Source organism: Berghia stephanieae, chromosome 3, assembly GCF_034508935.2.
Source record: "Berghia stephanieae isolate SIO BIC M18660-M18661 chromosome 3, UCSD_Bste_1.3, whole genome shotgun sequence".
In the NCBI taxonomy this organism is placed as follows: Eukaryota; Metazoa; Mollusca; class Gastropoda; order Nudibranchia; family Aeolidiidae; genus Berghia; species Berghia stephanieae.
In genome coordinates this window covers 12,265,892-12,279,586 of record NC_088362.1, presented here as the reverse complement: position 1 = coordinate 12,279,586, position 13,695 = coordinate 12,265,892, and the positions used below count along the sequence as shown (strand labels likewise).

General features: G+C 36.1%; 1 protein-coding gene across 1 annotated transcript in view; it reads right to left on the bottom strand.

The window, feature by feature from the left end:
* Nucleotides 1–13,695, bottom strand: part of LOC144967154 (uncharacterized) — a 187,107-nt gene that overhangs the window by 123,993 nt on the left and 49,419 nt on the right. The window lies entirely within an intron of this gene.

Below are 13,695 nucleotides of genomic sequence, written 5' to 3'. Positions count from 1 at the left end.
GCGACAATTTTTATTCTCTATTGTCTTCTGGCACTTTCCTACTCACTTCATTTCTTGTTGTTATAAACATTAGTGCCTGCTCAACTCACTTTTCTGAATTAAAAATTCATAACTATTCTAGTAGCAGGATGTAGGGGCAAAGTCTACGGATTACTGACGTAAAAGAATCGAGGATGGATGATCCTTATTGACGACCAGCATATATTTATACTAGAAAATAAGATGCCATCATTTTTAAACCCGAAGATCAATTACACAAGGTCGGTATTCAGTCCTCCGTAAGAGTGATTTTACACTTCCAATGAGATTTGAACCATTTATTTGACATCACACTTTTGTTCCCTATTTTACTGTGCGCAAGAGTTTGTTTGCGTGATTCTAAAACCCATCAAGCCTAGAATAAAAATGTTTACGACAATGTTGTCCTTATAATAGTATTCATTATATTGGACTCAACTTAGGATAAACTTATTTCCCTAACATTTGTTTCAGCGTGGATCAGCGGTACGGTCTTTGCTTCGTACCCGAAAGGTACCGGGTTCGATCACGTTCGCCAGTGCCCTGTGTAGCCTTGAGCAAGTTACCCTAGCTCAATTTGCGGCGCTGCTCTGCGGCTGACGCCTGGGTTATTCCAGTCTTCCTTTGGAAAAAAAACCCTATAGAAAGAATGTCCCCTATGGGATGAATAAAGGGAATATATTTTTGATTTTATTTTATTTTGTTTTATAATCTAATGGATACCAGCCGTTCCCAGATATATCCCATTATGGTTATTTTCTATATGTATGGATGCATATATATATATGTGTGTGTGTGTGTGTGTTTTGCATAATACGGTTATAGATATATTTATGTACATCACATATACATGGGTACATTTAAGTTGATTATTTATCTTTACCATGTTTATCATTATTGTGATCTTTCTATCATTAGATTTTTAAAATTACTATTCAAGAGATTTTATCCTATTTCGCCTTATACCATATGTTATATTATGTTATATTCTATACATAATTTCAGTATTAAACAAATCATTACTAAACTTATGTCAATATTTCCAATTAATCAAGTCTTAAATTATCTTATATCTGATAAATTAATAGCCACATTAATGAAACACCGTCACAAATAGCAAATAAATCACACAAGAATTCGTAATTTCCATATCCGTAGACGAAATTACATTGATTCCATAGAATTTGCGTTAGTTTGAAAGTATTATAACTGCACAAAACTATCTAGTTCTTGTATAAATATTATTTTAGAGAACAAACACTGTAAACGTTTTAAAACTGCCGCTCTACGTCCACTCCGTGTAAAAGAAGGACGAGAAAAATGACCCTCTTTTCTAACCGGCTCACTGATCATATTGAATTTTGTCATTAAGGTAAGCTTGAAAGTGGCACCGAGACATTGGCATTACGTTTGAGAGGTTGGTTGGAAAGAACGGGCAGGGGGGGGGGGTGGTATTGACTACTAGACTTCACAACACTACACACACACACACTAGTCAAATGATTACACAGAAAAAGCACACAGAAAACCAATCAAAGACACACATAGGTGTAATCGAACACGTGTGACAACAGAGAGCAGAAACCCCTGTCTGTCATGTCCATTCTCTCTCTCTCTCTCTCTCTCTCTCTCTCTCTCTCTCTCTCTCTCTCTCTCTCTCTCTCTCTCTCTCTCTCAATCATAAAAGGTTATCATAAACGGTGACTTTCTAACCCTTTCCTACCATCGCCGTGGGCCAATGGGAACACGGGGTCATTTTGCAAACATAAACAATCCCATTGATATCAACACGGGGGCCGTTGTAACCTGTAAACAATTCAATACAAATCTATGACTAATGACGGAACACTTTTCTTGGGATCGACCTTGCATTGTATGCAGAAGAAATAAATATGGATTGATAGGAAAGTCAGTAACAATAGAGCACGCATGGAATTTGATAACATTTTGAGGTTTTCCTTAATAAAGAATCGTAGACCCATAAAGGCATGTCAATACGTATGTGTCATTGTCGCTGATAACAAATTTTCGGAAAGGTGTGTATGAAACATTGCCAGACAAATTTCCGTTTATTGATTATATCGCACTTGTTCACATTTTCTCGTCGGGCATAATATTTTATGCGTAAAAAAATTGGTAAACCAAAATGCCTGCTTTAATAAGTAAGTCCTCTGTTGCTTCGGCACTAAGCATTCTAAGACGGATATAGATAATGCTGAAATAATGCTGAAAACTTATATAGCGCTATAACTCCGAGACACAAGACTCTAAGCGCTTAGATAATCCACTACACAAATTCATTGTGATGACATAGTCAGTCCAGGCAATAAGTATTATAAGCAACACGAGAAGAAAATCAGACTTAAACATCATATTGTCATGTTGCTGTCTCGTCAGTGGCTCTAATGTTACAATTTAGACCTCTGTTAAGTTCCAACAACAATTGACGAGATTCCTATTTCAAATCGCAAGACATGGTAAAGAGCTGAGAAAATGTATATAACACAGTACCTGACAAACCTGAGATGTAAGAAAATAAACCACTCCAAAATCAGCCTTCTTCGACTAAATTTTGGTGATTTTATATTTTCTAGTATTTTACTTTCTTGCTTTGTCTGACACTTTCCTAATACTTTCCCAGGTCTCAATGATTGGATTCGATAATAGTAGATAATAATTAAGAGGCGATAGATCAAGAGAAGGAGTGAGAAAAAGAGGGGGGGGGGTAGAGAAGAGAACAGAAGAGAAGAAGAAGAGAGATAGATAGATAGAGAGAGATAGAGAGAGAGAGAGCGAGAGAGAGAGAGAGAGAGAGAGAGAGAGAGAGGGGGGGGTTGATAATGAAAAGACGTTTTTAAAAAAAATATATAGTTAGATTTATGAATTCTGATAAATTTCATTTTGAATTTAGTTTTCTTCAATCTAGTCCACTCCGACATAAGACCAGATCGACGGGGTGGGTGGGTCAAGCATTTTCTCCCGCCATACAGTTCATGTTAACCACTATAGATGAAACACGGTCATAGCGAAAGATAAACGAAGAAGGCAGTGTAATATTACCTTGGTTTCATGATTTTTATCAAAGGTTGAAGATTGCTCCATGATAAATGTCACCGCTCAAGTTTTGGAAAATTTTCGACAAGTCAAGTTAACCCATTACCTAACGTTTTCTTCTGATTCATGAAATAAAATCACCAAACACTCCTATTTCCTGAGATAGCGTCATCTATCTCAATTTCAAATAGGTCCCTTAGAAACTAAAAATGATCAAATTTAAATTCATATTACTCGTCGTTGAATGTCTGTAGGTACGAGTTATCTTCTTGGAAAAATGCAGAAAAATAAGCAGTTTTCATTCTTTTGGCTATTGTGCTGTGCGGTTAGATCTCAAAACATCCGCCAGCTAGTTTACATGTACCAACTCATAATACGATGTGTAATCTTAAACTGTTTTAGTTTGATTGACATAATTTAGTGAGAAATAATAATTAAAATGGCTGTCAAAAGATAAAACAATAACAAAGAGCTGGGTGACGTCAACTTGGTTCCATCTATATTACTCGTCGGAGACTGTCTGTATAATTTCTTTTACTAGAAAAATGCCGGGGGAAAAAACAACCCTCATTCTTTTTTCAATTCAATTCTCAGCATCTAAATCACTCCGATAAAATCCCGATTTCATGCGGTAGTTGCAAATAATGGCAAGGATTTTCCCAGTATCATTCAAGTATATTATTCTAAATAACGTTTTCACAGAGTCAAAATATATAAGCCAAATTCTTAGGTTTTGACTTATCCATGCAGCACAATATAGAATAGCTACCCAATCGAGGTGCTCTAGGAGGTGAACCAGAAGAAGGACTATTATATTTTTAAATAAAAATCATAGGATATTAAAAATAATAAATTGTTCACATTTCCAGAAACGATATTCATTATCCTGAAAAGAGACCTATAAAAATAGGGATAGCCCTGTTTTTTTTGGAAAGGGGGGGGGGGGGTACATTCAATTCTTAGCACAACAAATCACCACAACATAGTACCGTTTACAGGCGGTGGGTTACAAATAGTGATAATAATTTTCTGAATATTATTCAAGGACATTATCAATATCGCTCCTGTAGTGTCAAAAATAAATAAACTATATCATATCATTTTGAAATGTGATTATACATACGAAACATATCGCTCTGGAATTCGTGGAAACAGAATTCTTTCACATCCTCTTAACTAGAAAATATACATCTTTAAAAAATTACGAATATCCAACAAACTCACACCTCCGTGCACGTGTCACAAGGGCTATTCATTACACACTCACGCTCGACTGTTCCCTTTTGACTGTTGTACGCTCCTTCCCCCCATCAACCAATCAACGTTATTGATCTCTTCCGATCACGGAGATCGAAATATTGATCACTTACAACAACACACCGATACAAACAGATGGGATTAAATATTATTTGCCCACCCCCGCCTTCTCTCTCCCTCTCTCTCTCTCTCTCTCTCTCTCTCTCTCTCTCTCTCTCTCTCTCTCTCTCTCTCTCTCTCTCTCTCTATCTATCTATCTATCTTTCTTTCTTTCTCTATCTTCAACCCTTCCTTCCACTCTCCTGCCTCTATTTCTCAATTTCTCCACCCCCCCCCCTTTTTCTCTCTCGCTCCTTCTCTTTATTTTTAGCCTTTTAATCAGCAACATTAAGTCCCATTACGGAGAAAATTACCATAATAAATACCAAAGTCAAAGCAACAAATTGGGAAGCAGACACATTTTCAGGTCATCTTTTTAAAAATAACAGCTAAGCTGCGCCTTTTCTTAACGTTTGAAAGGAAGAACAAAATGAAACAAAAAAATTACGTTCTTTTGTTGACGATATTCAATAAATTAGGCGCGCGTCAAATTTGCATCGTGCTCTATTCAATGATTTGTATCATTCCATTTTAAAATGTGACCCTTCGCCTCAAAACGGTATTAAGTCGGGATAGTAAAGATGTTGAAAATTGAATTTATAGTCAGAAATATCAGACTTCTGTTGAGTTTGTATGTTTTATTGAGGAGAATGGGTAACATATTTTAGGGTGCTAATGCCAACAATTTGTATTTTTGACCAGTTTAACATTTAATTCGGCTTTTAAGCATATGGTTCGTTCCGACATAATACCTTTTGAGACGATGGGTGACAAATGTGCTTAAATAATTTACATCTAAGGTAGGCCTTTACACAAAACTAAACAAAGGTACGGGCTACATATAATTGGAATCTGTCGACATATTGTGCATGGTGTTAATGACGACAAAACATTAGTGTCGATGATGCTTGAATGATTGACAAAGTGAAGGATTGATTGATGATGATGATGATGATGATGATGATGATGATGATGATGATGATGATGATGATGATGATGATGATGATGACGACGACGATGATGATGATGTTGATGACATCAACGTCAGCCATTAAGATGATGACGATGATGATGATGATGAAAATGACGATGACGATGATGATGATGATGATGATGATGATGATGATGATGATGATGATGATGATGAAAATGACGATGACGATGATGATGATGACGACGACGACGATGCTGATAATGAAGAGGACGATGATAATGATGATGATGATGATGATGATGATGGTGATAATAATGATGATGATGATGATGATGATGATGATGATGATGATGATGATGATGATGATGATGATGCTCATCAGCAATTCGAATGTAACACACAATGCAATGTTAAAGCTTTAACATGAATCTAGCTTTCCATTTAAAGAAATTATTAGATATTTTACATATTCCTTTATAGTACCACTCTTGAACTTGCACTTAATACTTAACATTCCTCATTGAGTGTGTAGATTATGGAATCGTTAATGGTCATTACCACCATTGCATACTTGTGAAATTATATGTCGGAGCATCTGTATATAATAGTATTGATTTAGTCTTATGTTATAATTGAAAGAAATGACATCATAATATTATATATTTTGCAAATGTGATTTTTTTGTAACACTAAGGCTTCAAAACTACTGGACCAATCATCACGAAATTTCGCAATTACAATTGACATTAAGATGGATTGCGGGTATTATGATTATACATCGCGATGCTTTTATCGAAAAATCAAAGCTGTTTCGTCAAATCTCATTCATTTTAAAAACAGACGCCATCATTTTGAGCCGGTGGGTTATGTGTGAACATTGCGGTTAGTGAGAGTATGACAATGAGATGGGAGTACTTGTATTGAATCAGTACCGGTTGGTGATTCCTCTCATTTTTTTTTAATACAATCAATTTCTTTAAAAATTGGATTTTAAAATTTTCGTTCTTAATATTGTTGAAAAATTCTACGATATGTGAACGACATATATAAAATATCAAATGCAACATTTATCTCACCGTGCCCAAATAAAAAGCTCCGTGGGGTTCTCTTACGACTGAAAAATGTATTGTCTATTAAGAGAATAGAAATTAAGTTCAAACATTATTTAACTCTCTCCTTGCCAGCCTTTTTTAGAATCTCCCCCAAAAATTCACACCCACCCAACACAAAAATAGACTTTTCTTACTCAAACAAAAAAGTAACAAGTGCATTCTATACAGGATGTTGTTCAGCAAAATGATGTCTACAACACAGTGTTAAGTATTTATAGCTGTAATCAAAGTATTTCTTTGAATTTTGTGATGTAAAACAAAAATCAGAATGAGAAAATAGTCTGTTGCATCGTAACGAATGTGACGATTTTCCTATAGGTGGTAAGGAAAGGGTTAATACTTGAATCTTATATATTTTTAGTTGATCGACTTATCATCACGTGCATTGAATGGACAACTATGCTTGTTATTTATATTGATAAAAGAATCAACATCGTTGTTAAGTATTTTTCGTGTTTTATTTAATGTTTTAGTCGACGTGTATATATTTGCAGGTCTGATAGCCCAAATTGTTATGGGCCCATATGGTGTAATGGAAATACTCTCAAATCAAAGCATAAATTAGTGTCCATTACAACAACTTTAAATCAATCCCATGATTACGTTCGATGATCAGACCTGGAAATATGCGCACCTAGATTTTTAGTCGTTTCAGTGTTAAACTCGAGAACACAACGAATATTTGTGACCCCTCATTTCAAAACGGTATTAAGTCGGGATGATGAAGATGTTTAAAATGGAATTTGTAGCCAGAAATATCATGCTTAAGTTGAGTTTATATGCTTTATAGAGGTGACGCAATGCCATATTTTACTGTTGTAAATACCAACGTTTCATATTTTTGACCTTTTAACTATAATTTGACTTTTTAGCATCTGGTCCATCCCGACATAATACCGTTTTGAGACGAAGGGTCACATATGGTATTCATCCATTTTGGCAAATGTGTTGAAAACAGAATCCAATTGTATTGACAAACGATTTACCTTGCAGCATATTACGTTCATTTGTTTTTATGGATTAATGTTTAACAATGACATTTTTCTATCAATCATTAGGCATTTTGTAGAGATTAACAAATGTACAAAACTATTTTCTTAGGTCAGGAAGTACATAGGGCTGGACTTGAGTATTGGTTAATGAGAGGAACGTGCCTTTCTCAAGTGTTTTTCTCATACTTGAGTCTGGAAGACTTGTCATAATCACCTAAACAAAACCCTTAGTAGTCCTTCAGAGCTATTAGGCCCACGGTTTCTATAGTGTAAAACGTACAATTGTCATTGCTTGTTATGTTTTGGATGGGAAGCTAGTCTATCGTTAAGTACTTTTCGCCAGTTCTAAAAGACCAAGCTACCCAATCTCTACTGGGTAGACTCTCTCTCTCTCTCTCTCTCTCTCTCTCTCTCTCTCTCTCTCTGTGTGTGTGTGTGTGTGTGTGTGTGTGTGTGTGGGAGGGTGGGTGCTCAAGTTATATTTCAAGACACCGGGATAAACTCCGACTCTATTGGCCTAATAAAATGGCTTTGAATTACTAACTACTAACTTTCAACTGAAGTAAAAGCTTCCTTGTCAAAATGAAAATTAAAAAGCATTTTGTCATTATACGGTAGAATGAATAGGTTGGACCAAAAAGGGGACCCTTGGTCTATTCACTCTTACGGGTCATTGACCATTGAATTGCTTTAATCTGCTTCACCAATCCATTAACAGCGCCAACAAAAAAGGCATGAATTGACCATTGCTATCGCAGAATGAAATGGATTACAAAATGGTAGATAGCTTGCTGACTGACACAATGACTCAATCTCTAATTCATTTTTAAGCGTCTTCATTTTTTAAAAAGAAATAGATACTCGTAACTTCAATGGGTTAAATAGATATTTCGCAGTTGACCAATTTAGCCCCGGGGTGAAGTGGGTATAGAATTTCAATTGTAAGCAATTCAGAAAACTGTTATACATTCGCATTGGATTTGTTTATCTATGTAAAAAAAAAAAAAAGAAGGAACAAATCGTCTTTTTTTATAACAATTTGACCAGCATTGAACCCTGAAAATTGGTCAGCCCGATGGTAGTACAAGTGAAAAATGTGGACGAAGAAGGCATTGCTATAAGATAAAATAAAACCGCCCGTGTTCACCCAGCAGTGATTGGGTGGCTGGGTCTGTTTAGATATAGCGGAGAGTGTTTTGCGATACACTAGCGTCTTATCCAAAAGAAAGCAATCAATTGTTACGCTATAAAATCCGGGATTAAACCGACTCCATAGGTCTCATAGCTCTGAGTGAACCAAATACTGAAAACTTACTATGTGACCAACAGCCTCAAAACGGTATTATGTCCTGATTACTTGGACCCTTAAAAGTGATTTTAGAATTAAAGTGGAAGGTGATGGGCGATCATTGCGATTTTTGCAATGGAACAAATGTATTTTATACACCATAATGAATAGAAACTAACGACAAATATCATATTTGTAGCTATAAATGCAGTTTCCAGCACCGAGTTTGCCTCTCATATTATTGTTTTTATACGATCGGTCACATTTAACGTTTAAAAGAAAAGAAAATACGATATCCTACTCTTTAACACCAAATTGTGCCAAATGTAATAAGTTGAGTGAATCACAGCTTTAATTGAAAATCTCTTGGTGGCTGTAGCGTTCTATTAATCTGTAACATGAAAAATATTAATAAAAGGTTCATTAGGTAGAGTTGTGTGATACAGAATAAGATTTTTCTTTTTTAAAATAATAAAAGTAAAGTAAGGAGTCGTCCAATTTTACGACATTCAGCACTCCAAATGCTTGGCACAATGAGTGGGTTAATCAAACTTTTCTTTTACCGTAGGTTAAAAGAGAGGTCTGTCCCTTGAGATGGCCCCAAGAATAGCTGCTGACAAGACCAGGTGCAGATCCCTTGCATCGCCTCAAGTGCCAGAACGCCCGGAGAGGATTGAGTGAGTGAGTGAGTGGGTAGGTTCAAAAATACGTCATAGATAGAGAACATTTTTTAAAAAATTGAGCTTTATATAGCGCAATATCCACTAAATGCGCTCAAAGCGCGTTACAAGGGGTCCGTGGTCAACAGCAACATTTAACATGTAGGACGGGACATGCCAAAAAATCAAGATAATCTTTTGATGACATCAATCCATATCTTATTATTTTGACATTTAATCGTTGCCACTGTTCGGGCAAGACAAAACAATGAATTCATCGGCAGGATTGTGGATAAATACATATTTAGCCATGCCATTCTTAAGTCCCCTCGAAGTCTTTCTTAAAAAAGTGGTATCAGGCAAAGCAAAGTGTACTTATTTACAGGTCTGATAACCCAATTTATTATGGGCTCATAGTTGTAATGGAAGTACTCTCAAACCAGGGTGCAATATTCTCCATTAAACAATTTTAATACAAGCCTATATAATTGCGCTCGGTTATCAGAACTGCAAACATGGTCACGTCGGTATCTGACAAGGCCACACAGCAATAAATTGGTATCAGGCAAAGTGTACTTACTTGCAGGTATGATAAACCAATTTATTTCAGGCTCGTGGTTGTAGTGGAAATACTCTCAAAACATGGCGACAATATTCTCCATTAAAATTTTTTAATACAAGCCTATAATTTCACTCGTTTATCAGAACTGCAAACATGGTCACGTCGGTATCTGACAAGGCCACACAGCAATAAATTGGTATCAGGCAAAGTGTACTTACTTGCAGGTATGATAAACCAATTTATTACGGGCTCATGTATTGTAATGGAAATACTCTCAAACCAGGGCCACAATATTCTCCATTAAACAATTTTAATACAAGCCTATTATTTCATTCCGTTATCAGACCTGCGAAAATGGTCACGGCGGTATCTGACATGACAAGGCCACCCAGCAATAAATGTACCGTGAGTCTGAGTGAATGGGATCGGAAATTAACGACGTGTGACAGCTTAATTATTGTCCGGTTATCCCATCGATTCGTTTCTATTCAAATTGATCCGAATATTTGGACAACTAAAAGTCTTGAATCTAAACAAATCTTATCCCTGCATTGTATTTGACTTGCCGTTGTTTTCATTCAGTCCAGTAGGCGTGGAATAGTAATGTGTGTGTTGGTACTCATAACTCTGACCAAAAAAAAATAAAAGGTGTGGTGAGATAATTTTGTTACGTAAATGACAGGAGGTCGAATTTGTGTGTTAATCTTATAATGATAATGTTCTATAGGATTTTCTATTTTTGGCACGTATATTTATATGACTATAATTATTGTCCAAACTGGTTTTTATGGCATTATTGTAACAAGTGGTGCAAAATATACGGCTTTGTTTAGTTATTGGTCTGCTTTTGTTTTGGGTTTCGTTTTGTGTATGTGTGTGTGTGTGTGTGTGTGTGTGTGTGTGTGTGTGTGTGTAAGTGTGTTTGGAGGGGGGCAGGAGGGGGGGGGGGTATTTTTTTTGGTTTGTTTTTGGGTTGTTCTTTTCATTGTTTTGTTATTTATTTTTAATTTGGTTCAACAGCACCATTCACTTCCATCTCGTATTTATTGTCAAACTTATTTAGTCTATCTCTAATTCGTCGTCTACCTTCTTAACACATTGAAAACCCCAAAAACATCAACATGATTAGCCTTTGTCAATTAAATTCAGCGTTCAACTTTCGTAGGGATGTTATTTTTCTCACTTTCTCAAACTACAAGAATCATATTTTGATCATTTCGCTTACCTCGATCCCAATTCAACACGCCCCCTTGCTCCTCAACTTTGTTTCTTTATTTTATATAGTCTATGTGGCCTTTTGGTATGACACTCACTTTCGGATCTGAATCCTGGATTCGAATCTCTCTCGGCGCATAGTCGAGTCCTTGGAAAAGACTCTTTACTCACATTCTCTCACCGTATTCAGGTGTAAATGAGTACATGGCCGTTAACAGCATTGTGTCTGTCTGAAAAAAAATTGTAATATCGTCTAACAAGCATCATGCCTCGTTCTACATGTTACGTATCGTTTAGGGACACATTGTAAAGCGCTTTGTGCACGTTTAGTGGATATTGCTCTATATAAAAGCTCAAGGTTTATGTTGAAATCACATATTCAATATATATTTGTAGATTTGATATACATATTATCATACTACGCGTTATGATTTTACACTAAACCGTCAACTATGATGACATTTTAAAACCTAAAATTGTTTCCCACGTCACTTTGGTACCATGCTGGGGCCATCAATAATATTCAGAAAACTAAGTCTAACGGGAAAATGACTACAATGGGCTTCAACAGTCATGACGTCACTTCCCTCTTAATGATGCATAGTAACTTAGTAACTGGCTCTAAACTATCGGAACAATAGCGGACGCCCTTATGAAATATTTCTCCGACGAGCATAAAAGTGTATCAATAGGAGAAAAACATTATAAATCTGATTATATTTTGACTTTTCTACATTCTAATCACTTGACAGTTGAAACAGTTCTAGCCAGCATGAAGAACTAAAAGTACCAATTTTCTTTGTTTCGAACCAAGCTGCCCGCAGTTTCTAAGCGACGTGACATCAGGCCATTGAATCCAATTACGATATCGAAGGCTTGTGTAATTGACGAGTAACTACTAAATTAAATATTCTCAATGAATGGCGTGGTTAAATTAAGAAAATCTTTAAAATGTATATCTTAATGTTAATTGTTAGATCTGGTTCAAAACAACTTGATGTCGGAATGAGACGGTCCAAATTTATGGTGCTCTTCTTTAGATAGGGATCCCGATAGCTCAATTGGTAGAGCACTTGCATCACAAGAAGAGCGACGGAAATCGATCCCGGGTGTAGTCGATATGTGTTTTCCACCCAGCAGTGATTGGGTAGATGGGTCTGTTAGACGGTGAAAAGTACTTTGCGAAAGATTACCATCCAATCCAATGGGTAACACGCAATTGCTCTTGTCTGTCTCGAGCTATAGAAACCGGAATAAACTCTTGCTCCATGGGCCTTAAAGGCTCTGAAGGGTCTGAAGGACTATTTTTTTACTACGTCTTAAAATATGTATTAAATTACATTTAACACGGCCATTACCCTGTACAAAACGCATTCAAGAAAATTGATATGTGTAAACCAAGGCCACTTAAAAGAAATGCCAATAATTACTGACGAACAACGATTCGGATATCTTTATCTTTCGAGTCCAATAAAAATTTCTATAGCTATGTTTGGATTACATACAACCTTCAATAAATCAACCAAGACTTACCTCGATGATAAAATGATATTCTTATACATGTACCTATATTTGGAGACAATTCGGAACCTCTTTGACGCAGGAGAGCCAAAGGTCACTTGACCTTAACCACGACAATGGCTCGTAAATCAATCGAGTGTTAAGTGCCTGGGTAATCTTTGAACTTGAAGTGCGAGTGTGGGGTCGAGGTCAAAATGTAATCCATGATATTCAGTTATCCTCGTTGGTTGGTTGCTGCTCTTGTATAATGGCATTATTATTCAATCAAAGATTCACGCTGACTTGGAAATCATTAATTTTAAAACATTTTCCACCAGAGCTTGCTTGAGAAACTTTTAATTAAAGGCTTCTCTTTTGCCAGCGTTCAGACACTTGTCAATAAATACCAATGTGAAATTGAATGTAAGCTTCAATTTAATATACTAAAAAAAGATAAAAATGGACGTTTGGTTGTCCCCTTTATCAACAAAACAGGATGAATGAAACACTACAGACAAATGAGATAATTTGGTTGTGGCATTGTTAAGATGAACAAACAAAAACATTGAGGGGCAGGAAACCCGAAACGTCCATTTTATCTGTTTTCGTATATTAAATTGAAGGTTACATTCAATTTCACATTGTTATTTATTTCTTCGAGCTTCGAGCAGCAACATGTACAAGACACTTGTTATTCCACTTTTGCGGTTTTGTGGTATTGTGGTAGGATACTCGGTAGTCTTGGATTCAAGTCCCTCTTTAGGGACGAAAAGTTGAATCATTTATTAACACCCCTCTCATCATACTCGGGTGTACAATGAGTAGCTACATGGCCATTCACAGCATTGTTTCTGTCGACGAAAAAATATTTGTAGCATCGATTAACAGGTTACAGGTCTTGTCCTACACGGTAAGTGCTGCTGTTGGCAAAGAACGCTATGTAAAGCGCTTTGAAAACGTTTAGTGGATATTGAGCTGTATAAATATGCTTAAGTTAAATACTCA